Source organism: Mytilus californianus, unplaced genomic scaffold, assembly GCF_021869535.1.
Source record: "Mytilus californianus isolate M0D057914Y unplaced genomic scaffold, xbMytCali1.0.p SCAF_5, whole genome shotgun sequence".
In the NCBI taxonomy this organism is placed as follows: domain Eukaryota; kingdom Metazoa; phylum Mollusca; class Bivalvia; order Mytilida; family Mytilidae; genus Mytilus; species Mytilus californianus.
Window position 1 is genome coordinate 10,327,135 of NW_026262701.1, and position 11,754 is coordinate 10,338,888.

General features: G+C 33.6%; 1 long non-coding RNA gene across 1 annotated transcript in view; it reads right to left on the minus strand.

The window, feature by feature from the left end:
* Positions 1 to 11,754, minus strand: part of LOC127702558 (uncharacterized) — a 116,901-nt gene that overhangs the window by 21,133 nt on the left and 84,014 nt on the right. The gene's annotated exons all lie outside the window — the stretch shown is intronic.

Consider the following 11,754-nt stretch of genomic DNA (forward strand, 5'->3'; position numbering starts at 1 on the left):
TAAAAACCAGTTGTTGGCATGACACGGGTTATGTTCTTCTCATATATGTTATGATGGTATGATACTAAACCCCTAACGGGAAGGATTGTGCCTGATATTCATATGATGAAGACATAATCTTTCAATCAGTGTAATTGAAGTCTGGAGCTGGCATGTCAGTTAACTGCTAGTAGTCTGTTGTTATTTATGTATTATTGTCATTTTGTTTATTTTCTTTGGTTACATATTCTGACATCAGACTCGGACTTCTCTTGAACTGAATTTTAATGTGCGTATTGTTATGTGTTTACTTTTCTACATTGGCTAGAGGTATAGGGGGAGGGTTGAGATCTCATAAACATGTTTAACCCCGCCACATTTTTGCGCCTGTCCCAAGTCAGGAGCCTCTAGCATTTGTTAGTCTTGTATTATTTTTAATTTTAGTTTCTTGTGTACAATTTGGAGTTTAGTATGGCGTTCATTATCACTGAACTAGTATATATATTTGTTTAGGGGCCAGCTGAAGGACGCCTCCGGGTGCGGGAATTTCTCGCTGCATTGAAGACCTGTTGGTGACCATCTGCTGTTGTCTGTTCTATGGTCGGGTTGTTGTCTCTTTGACACATTCCCCATTTCCATTCTCAATTTTATTTGAATTTTTTTTTTTTTTTGATATATGGGATATTACCAACATTGTTTTAGGTGCTTCGTTCCACATTTTCTACAGTCTCTCAAAAATAAATATTCCTTACATTAATTGTTTTTTTTTTCATCGTAATTCACTTAGTTTGCCTTGGATTTACTATTATATTTTCGACGGAATGTTCAAACGAAAGTTGTACCGTGCCCGGATGTATTAGGTGTTGTGTAATTTTGAACCTGATAGTCAATTTTTGCGATTAAATCTTTCACGATTAAAGATAGATTTGAATTAACATAATATATCGACAGTTAGTATTATACAGTCGATCCTGCGCTAACTAATTTACTGATTTATGATACATGTACGGCTATATAATTTTCATAATAAAATGCAACTCTGGTCTGTTTTGGTTGATGCGGTCAAACAATTTGTTCTACAAATCAGCCTGGGATATGAAAACTACTGATTCATAGTGACGGTTCAGTGTTTTGAAAAAAAAATGGAAATTCTGGCACTCTAAATTGATGCAGACAAAATTGATAAAATTATGTTGTCATTGTGTACCAATATTACTGAAACTATATAATACAATTCATCTTGATTTAATAAATATACTGATTTATGATACGGCTATATAATTTGTATCATAAAGTGCAAACACGGCTATATAATTTTCATAATAAATTGCAAATAGGGTCAGTTTTGGTTGATGCTGTCAAGTATTATTTTTTTACCAACCAGCCTGAGATAAGGAAACTAAACTACTGAATTTTTGTGATGGTTCAGTATATTAAAAAGAGAACATTCTTGCACACTTAATTGATGCAAAGGAATAAGCAGTAAAAATGTGGGCACTCTGATTTAATAGCGACAATATATATTTTAATATCTGTACCCAATATTGCTTCCATTTATCATAGATATAAGAAGATGTGGTATGAGTGCCAATGAGACAACTCTCCATCCAAGTCAAAATTTATAAAAGTAAACCACTATAGGTCTAAGTACGGTCTTCAACACGGAGCCTTGGCTCACACCGAACAGCAAGCTATGAAGGGCCCCAAAAATTACTAGTGTAAGACCATTCAAACGGGAAAACCAACGGTCTAATCTATATAAAAAACGAGAAACGAGAAACACTTATGAACCACATTAACAAACGACAACTACTGAACATCAGATTCCTGACTTAGGACAGGTGTAAACAATAGTTTATTTTATACAATCTGCGTGCCATGGGTTTTTGCCGTTGGTAATAGATGTTATCTGATAAGCAAGTTTTTAAGCTGATAAAAGTACACGGACTGTTACATTATAAAACAGATAATAACTTTAACATTTTATAAAAAATATAAATGACTTTTGATATTTATTGAAATATACAATGTACTCTTTATAGCTAGCTGTTTGTTTTTAACTGGGTAACAAATATCGTTTTTAATCTGTTATAAGGCATATCACGGAGAATGTTTTATTCAAAACAAAATTTAATGCGTACTGTATTTATCTAATCTTTATTGTTTATATAAAAACAAAAAGAAATTTTGAACTATATTATCAATCGATGAAAAGCGATCCTGGTCCCAAGTTAACTAAATTTTGAGCATACCAGCCAAAATTTAACTTGAGATCAGGTCTGGTTCAAAGCTGACTTATTTCAGGACTGGTTTCAAAGTTAACTTCGGTAGCGAACCTGCCTTAAGTTTACTTTCTCGGCTGTCATGAAAACATTCCTAGAACAAAGTCTGCTTTTTAAGTTTACATGACTTTGAATCTTGGAACGATCGGAGCAGCCCTAAAACCTGTCGCAAGTTAACTTTGACGAGTCAAAAATAACTGGCTATCAAGTTAACGTGATATACATGTTAGGACTGCACCTATCTAAAATTATTTTAAAATGTCCAAAATATGACAATATAAGAAAATTTGTTTATTAAAAGGTATTCCTATACAAATGCATCTGTTTTTAGATTAGTTCAGTTATTGTCAACAAAGAATGTATCGGAATTGTCTAATTTAGGAAAATATTTGAAAAACGCCACAGATATAAAATTTTCATGACAATCCTCTGAATGATTTATTATGTAGTCTCCGATTGTATTTAGAATGTTCTGTTATGATATACATGTATATAGTTATGATATACCTATAAGCTGTATTGCTTCTGGTTTGAAAATAAACTAAACTAAAAAATAAAATCTGTACACTTTGACCCATTGGTGGCATTGGGCTATGTTTTGCTCTTTGGTCGGGTTGTTGTCCCTTTGACACATTCCCCGTTTCCAATCTCACTTCTACATTATAAATCATATACCATTTTTTTTCAAATTGCAGGTATACAAGATTCTTTTCATCAAGTTTGTACTGACACATTTTGTAAAACACGTCCAAACAGCATTGGCTGTGAAGGTTGTTGTGTAGGATTCAAGTGTAATGGTCCTGCTAGATATTGCGAAAATTCTAAATGCTATTACAACGGATGCGAAGTAGAATTTATTAACATGGTGAAAAAGTATCAGCTAAGATTTCAACGTTATGGTACAACTTGCTTAAAAATGCAGTACTAAAACGAAATAATACATGTTTAACAAAAGTCCAACCAGATATTTTTTTGTCGGATTCTCTACCCATTTGAATGAAGGTTTTATGATACTCTAGAGCTTGCATTTGCTATCATGATTTCCTTTAAACAGAGTTGCTGCTTACAAGGAAAATATTAAACCAAGAGTTTCAAGGTAGTTAAGTTGAAATCATCCATTTGAAATTTTACGACCGCCATCAAGACTTGGTTGACCTTTATGGGATATCTGTTTTTTGGTGGGGTTCGTGTTGCTCAGTTATTAGTATTCTGTGTTTTGTTTTGTATACTAATGTTTGTTTTGTTATCGTTTTAAATGCTTTTTTGACTTGGCATTGTCAGTTTATTTTCGACTTATGATTTTGAATATCCCTTCTGTATATCTTGCTGCCTTTCTTTTCCCTCCATCAAAACTGAGGATATGATTGATTTTTGAAAAATCAGAAATAAGGGACATTAATTGTGGGAGAGACGAATGTACAAGTACCCAATCAACTATTTTCGTCGAGATAGTCCTTTACATTTTATCAGATCATCTTCAGATTTGGATGAAGATGTCCACTCATTAAAGCCTCAGATGATCTGTTTTTCTCACTTGGATGTAAAATAACTTAAGTCACAGTACGGACTTCAACAATTATCAAAACCAATACTCTAGTAAGCTATACAATCATGTGGGCCTTATAAAGTCGATACTTGTAAACACATGAAAAAATCAACACCAGTAATTTTTCTATGTCAATTTGTTTACACAATCGCTATAGTTTTTTAAAACGTCTCAAGTTCCGAAATAAATCTACATGTCAATCTATCATTTTGTTTTTGGAGCCATTCAGACACTTTCAAAGGATCACCCGTCAAAGGAACTGTAAGGAGTAAGTGTAAATGCAAGAAGCATGAAGGAACCGGTATCGATATCAGACAAAGACAAAGACATGATGAAGTCATGGTATATTTATCATTAATGGTTGTATGCATCTAACTGATCTCACTCAAAAGAAATTGATAAACAAACAGACAATTTAAGAAGAGTTTGTTATAAATCCTGTCAGTACAGAAGTACTGACTACCGAACTGTTGATAACATCGTGGAGGGATAGTCACCACCTGCAGTATCGAACTATTTCTGTAAAAAATGAAAACCAAAACTCTATACATTTTAACGGTATGAAGTGGGTTAAATTTCTTCAAAAACGCTCAAAGAAGAATATTGAAAGCCAAGGATGAATAAGAACCGAACCAGTTGAAGAGTTATATGACCAAACAGGACATACAAATTATAATTAGCGTCATCTTAGGTCCACTGATTAAGGGGTTTGTAACCTTACTTCCTTAATTATTTCTAAATCTATAATTGAACAATTTAAGAAAGATATGTTATATATCATGTCAGTGGAGACTGAAATGCCGCCAACAGTGGTATTGACTCAGCGTTGTTATACATGAAAAAATCACTTGATTATGTTCTTGCGTCCGCAGCGCTTTTCTGGAACACTCAAAGTAGAATATGTGAAAGCCAAGGATGTATAAAAACAAATCAGTTATAGTGTAATATGACCAAAATAAACATAGAAAGAATAGCAAAATTATATTAAGACATGATGAAGTCATGGTATATTGAACATTGGTTGAGCTCCGAACCTTTTGGGCTATATGCGTATGGTCGTGACCATATGGGTATATCAAATGGTCCGACTAAATGAGTTTATACTCGTTTGGTTATTAATGGGCCAGACCATATGAATATTTAAACCATATAGATATGTTTCGATTAATTTCTAACTTCCTTCACAGGAACACACAGCTCGTTCTCCGAACCAAAATCGGTACAAGTTACTAACAGAATTATTTTATCTTTGACATATTGTCTGAATCTTCGTGTGTCTGCCTGTGCTAATGTCAATTTTAAGTGCCTTTATCCTGTCGATAATTTCGTCCATATGTGAAACCACAGGCGTTTGGCGCATGGACTTTCATTTTCTTTTTCCCTGGCGTTTAGATTAGTTTTTTTTTGTTTTTTTCTTCTAATTTACCCTTAACTGATGTGTTCATTTTATTATTCATACGATTTTACAATAACAGTAGTTTATACCTTATAAAAATAGAGAGGCAACACGTTTAAATTATTATGATTTTGTTATAGCATAAATAGGTGCATGAAAACATTAGATAACTAAAAATTATTTGATTATTAAAGAAATTCTAATTTACTAAAATCAAATTGAAACACCAACATGAAGGGAAAAAAAGAAGATTCAATGCCTTGCCCCTATTGGATATGTGTGCAACAGTTTTTAAGTTAATATTTTCGGAGTCGAAATATTGTGTTTCGTAAGGAAAAATCAATAATGACCATGCAAAAATGCTTTGACTTTGTGACTTTTTAATTTGTGAGTAAAATTTATTTATTTTTCATTAATCATGTGACAATGATTACCAAATAGGTGACCACAAAAAATCTTATTTTAGAAACTCTTAATTTATGACACCTTGAAGGGTCATACCTTTACATGAAATGAACAGTAAAAGTAACTGTTCAATGTTCATCATATAACATACCCGGATCATACACGTATGCTCGGACAATATGAGTATGCGTATGAATACGCGTATGGTCCAAATACTCATATGGTCCGGAACAGTTACATGTATCTAACTGATCACACTCAAAAGAAATTTATCATACATTTCTAATTTCCCACAACAGTGCTTATCGTCGTAGATTTAATACAAGATAGCGCCTTTATTATCACCTTCTGTTTTAACTGTATTGCATAAGAATAAGCCATATTCAAGAATATACTAACCATACCAATTATTCTTGACAAATATTAAAAATGCTAACATTGTGTTATTCCTAAAAAACACGTTGGCGATAATGGTACTTTAATATTCGCGCGTTAAATAACAGTTAGCCTTGACGCTTGAATATTGTGACGTTTTCAAATACAACGTTTCATGGAATACAACACGGACTTGCAGCAATTTGGAGAATATGTTGTAAATGAAGGCGTTATGCTAACAACGGTTATGAAAAAAAGTAACAAGGTGCAAGTCCGAAACAGTTCTGAGCTGTGCAGGTGGAGGTTACAAAAATCTGTAAAGCCAAGGCTGACAACAAATCACGGGGAGCAAATCGACTGAAAGATGAACCTTGTATTCGAATATATGCCACTAGCTTTACATCAAAAATAAAATTTGTATCTGAATATTAAATTTGTCTTCTAATCAAGTGTAATTCACATAGTTGGACGATTTTAATCATGAAATTATTTATTGGCAATAATTGATTATAACTTATATCAAGTGGAGCCAAATATTTTATCCTTAAGAGAATCCTGTTGTGAAAAAAACATAATTTATATTGTGCTTATAGTATTAATCTTCTGCAACACTTTACGCCAAAATAGACCCGAATGGTTCCTTTTATTTTCTCCTGTTTAGTCTGGAAACAGCTAATCTTAAAGTATTTATGTGAAAAACTCGACAAGCATCATTATAAGTCAAGAAAAATGTATTTGACGGTTTTCATTTCTGTAACACTGTTCCGACATCGGATAGATGGATGAATAATTGTTTTTTAACGCCAAGTGGATTACAATTATAAGATAAAAAGAGATGGACTGACACGCTGAACCATGTTTTGTAACCGGACTTGCACGCTGAAGTCACAGTCAGATAAAGACAAGTCAACCTATTCGAACCCATTGTAGTTATTCTGAGTTACCCAGTATATTTTCGGACTTCATACTACTGCTTGCGAAGCAAAGGTAGTTTGACCTGACCAGAAGTTAAACCACGAACTGTCGAATGAAAGGCTAATTAGCTTACCACCCTACCACCACTTTCAATGTGCTTTTGACTCTCGACCATCGGATTTCAGCTAGTAGACACCATCCCACTTCATCGTAATGATTAATCAATGTCAAAGTTAGAGTTATACCATCGCACATCAGCGTAACCGCAAAAACACTTCAGCGTAGCTATCAACGCACTTCAGCAATAACCATCGAACTTCAGCTTCAACAACGCAGTTTGTAGTACCATTGCAGTTCAGTGTCGTACATATATACAACCGATACAAACTAAATGCAATAAAATATCGTTTATGAAAGCATTGGCATTTGTAACTTCATTAATGTGTACGCTTAAAGCCATTGCATGCTTTCATAGTGCTTTTCTGGAATCACCTTCATCAGAAATTCTCAATGCCGAATATTTGAAAGCCACCGATGTATTAGAACCAGAACAGATAAAGAGCTATATGACCAAAAAGAACATAAAGATAATAGCCACATCCATCTAAGGTCAACTTTGCCTTAGAGTTGAAACCTTCTAATCAATTTTAAAATCTAGAAACGGACAATTTAATGAAGGTTTTTTATAAATCATGTCAGTACCGAAATACGTACTACTGAGCTGATGATACTCCCGGGGACTGATAGTCCACAAGCAGTACCTCTATCATTGTTCTTGTTTTATTTCTTTTTAGAATGAATATTCAGTTCAACGTGGATTTCGCTTAGTTTTTGGCATTTGAAATTAAGATCATAGCATGGCTTTATTTATAATCATATCTATTATAAACTACAACCTCGCCCGACACTAGTCATAAACCTTAATGGTTCTTTAACTGAAAATTAATCTATAAGAAAATTACATGGTATTATCTTTGCAAATGGCTTGAACAGATATGTTGTGCAACAATAAATGTTGTATTCTATCTGAATGTTTCTAGATAGTACTATAAATTCATCCATGATATCTGAATGTAACTTTTGTCTCTAAAGCAATGTGTTTGCATCTTTTAATAATCTAACATGTTGTCATTAAACACATTACAAATTTTGTAAAAGTCAATACTATACTGCTGAAGACATTCCGACATCCACACATCAGACAATATTCGGACATCAGCAACAATTCCGACATACAAACGCGTTATGTAATATCAAAACGTCATACAAAATATAATTGTACAATTGTAAATGTTCATAGCCAGCAAAACATTTTTGTTTGTCAAAAAGTCACGACAAGCATAGTACGTCTTTGTTAAATAATATTTGAATAAGAGTTTTTACCGTGAAATTTGTAGGAATTCTGAAAAATCAAGCGATCAAGACATTTACAATTATAAAATATCTCTTAATCTCATGTATAGTCATAATTCAAGTAAGCGTTTTTTAATGATAAATGGCTGTACATTAAGGCAACAATAGTTTAGCAATGTTCAAATCACGTTAATCGATCAAAACGAGAAAATCCGAAAAAGAAACAAAAACTCAGGGCATCGCATGAAGTTCAAAAGGAGCGACAACGGGTGCGTTGACAGGGTAAGCGGTTCCAGCTTTGTATGCATCATCCACCATGCGATCTAACACTAAGTCAAAATGTCGAAATCGGAAATTGAAACAATCGGTGAAATTACAAATCAGAAGACTATACTGGTATCTAAGACCGTGAAAACATGTCGCTAGTGAGGTGAGACATCGAAATAATGTTTCGGTCCACCAGTTTGTGAGGGTGAGCATAATACATTTGAATTGTCGAATTAGGTCTTTCTCCACATTACTATGTTTCAGCAGATTTTACGTATGAATCACACCCCAGTTAATGAAGTCGGTGTTTCGTGAACATGAACGAGAAAAATGTATTAACTTAGATATATAAACTCTGTACAACGGAGCAGAGGGTATGTTACTGGCAAATTACTGCTGAGAAATAGGAAGTTGACAATAGGAAATTTGACATCAACACGTTTGCCACAGATTCTAGTTTGAAGTCTTTTATCTGTGTCAATATCGAGGAAACAACCAATATATGAAGCAGACTTTCTACTTACAGTAGAATTCCTAATCTCTAGTTCACTTGGAAATATGAGATATAAGCACTCGTTGAAAATATGGATTAAGGAACAGAACATCATCAATATATCTGAAAGTGAATTCAAAAATCTTTGCAAGATGCTTTTTTCGTTTGCACTTTTGTGAACTCATCATAGATACCAAGATTACAATTAGAAGGTTCTGAATGGATTATGCTTTATATCAGTAAGCGTGCAAAATAAGTATCTATTGGAAATAAACTCATCATAGATGTCTTTTAATTGAGCAAGGGGAACAGTATTGCAAAGAGTAGAAAAATCAAAGGAAAGGAATTGGCAACGACCGATTGTCATTTCATGTACAACACAACTGTAGGAACCACTATTCGAACAGGATATGCCTACCCATACCATTCTACCATAACCCCGGGTTTATGCGGAATTCGTGTTGCTCAGTTTTTTTTCTGCATCATTTGATTTCGTCGGTTTGCTTTTTAACCAAGTTTCTGTATGTTTTTTCTTCGATGTATGGTTATAAAAAAAATAATTAACAAAAAAAAATGAAATCTCCAGTTTTCCCGTGGTATCTTATGCCTCTTTTTTATTTCTTAGATTGCTTACAACTTAGATGGGAAAATGGTTAAAGTTCATTGATAAGAAATATAATGAAAAGTATAATTTCCCTCCTGTTTTTTTTTTCGGAAAACAATTTAAGCACTGTGTAACATCGTCCGACACGATCATATAATAACTACTGTTAATGTATTGGAATTTAAATCAAACATGCAAATCGTTGATTCCTTCTTTATCTTAAGCTTCATGTACATGTTTGGTTCTTTTTTGCTATATCTGCGCTTAAAGGTTTACATTCAGGCCCCAAGAATTACTGAAGAAATTAAAAGAATGGTTGAAACGAGCATCTGGTGCAGTAGAATCTGTACCTATTAATGTTATTTATAGAAACCTTCTAATCGTTTGATGGCAATTACAACTATCATATAATAATATTCTGAAGATAAAACCACATGATTTAGGATGGATGTGAATCAAGCAAATATAGATAAGTATTAAAATTTAGGTGATGAAAAGCTTCCAAGGTTAAAGTATGTTGAACGCAGTGCTATCTATCACATCGAATTCGAAATAAAGGATACAACAGATACAGTAACGACTGCCTCATATTTTGATTTAAATCTAGAAATTGACAATGAGGGTCGGATCAGAAGAAAACTTAACGACAAAAGATCTGATTTCAGTTTCCTAATTGTGAAATTTCCATTTCTATGTAGCAACACTACAGCAGGGCTGTATATTGAGTATATATCTCCAAGTTGAAACAATGTTCGAGAGCTTGAATTTATTATCACGTTTTCCTTGCTAGAGGGTTGCTGCTTACTATAAAGTTATTCATCTAAGGGTTCCAAGTGGTAATATTGAAGTCATCATTTCAAGTTGGTTGACCGTTATGAAATATCTGTTTAGCAGATGACGACATATATGTGTCAGTTGTCGTAATCACAATTCCGTCGTCTTCTCCTCAATTGTGACCTCAGCAATTTAGACATTTCATCAAATTTTTGGAGTTAAATGGGCAACACGATGGGAGCCACATGTGAAGCAGAATCTGCTTACCCTTCCAGAGCACTTGAGATCACTCCAGTTTATGTGGGGTTTATGTCGATTAGTCCTTCTTTTTCATCACTTCGAAAATTTTACGGATGCCTTCACGAGTTGATTGGCAGTTATGGAATATCTGTTTAACAGATGACGACATATATGTTCCAGCTGTCGTCACTACAATTCCGTCGTCTTTTCAGCGAATGTGACTTCACCGATTTAGACATTTCATCAAGTTTGTAGTTATATGAGAAACACGATGGGTGCCACATGTGGAGCAGCATCTGCTTACCCTTCCAGAACACTCGAGATCACTTCGGTTTATGTGAGGTTCTTGTTGCTCAGTCTGTCGTGTTTGCCATGGCGTTGTAAGTTTGTCATGGTCTTATAGGTTAGCGAAACTCTTTTGGCATCTTCTGCCTTGATTTAAATGAATAAGTGTTCCCTAGCTAGTTTAGTATTCTTTATATGATATAAGTTTCTGTTAATTCTGTTTGGTATTTTTATTTATTATATTTGGTTTTAGGAAACATCACGAAAAATAGATATTCTAAATGCGAATTAGGTTCACCAAAATAACTTCGATACCTCTTTTGTAACTATGTATTACACACTGGTGTCCTATATCCGTTAAATACTGAAGTTTCAGCTTTCCAAAACGGGTTGTTTAGTTTACACTTATTCCATTCAGAGGTGTGCCAATTGATAATCGAAGTGCTTCTGAACATCCTTGAGCTTTATAGAACTGACAAGCTTAAGGTGAAAGAGTTTTTAATTTTACAGTAAAATTGTTTGCGAAGTATTTTTGTTTTTGTTTTGTTCTGATATAAAGACATGAGATAACAGTGTTATGAAGTTGTAACATATTTGTGTTAAAATTTAAGTCTCGAGGTATGAAAGAAAACAGATATTGATATAGAGTATTCTGTAAATATCATTATTTTTTTTTTTTAAGTTCTAGAAGGGATTATCATAAAACATGACATTAGACTGTCCAGTAGGGCAACCTTAAATGAAAATCCTTGTAAAATTGACTCACTCTTCTTAATGTAATACTACAAAATTTGATTCTCAATTAACTGGTCCTTATGCCAGTTCAAAAAACCTTCTACT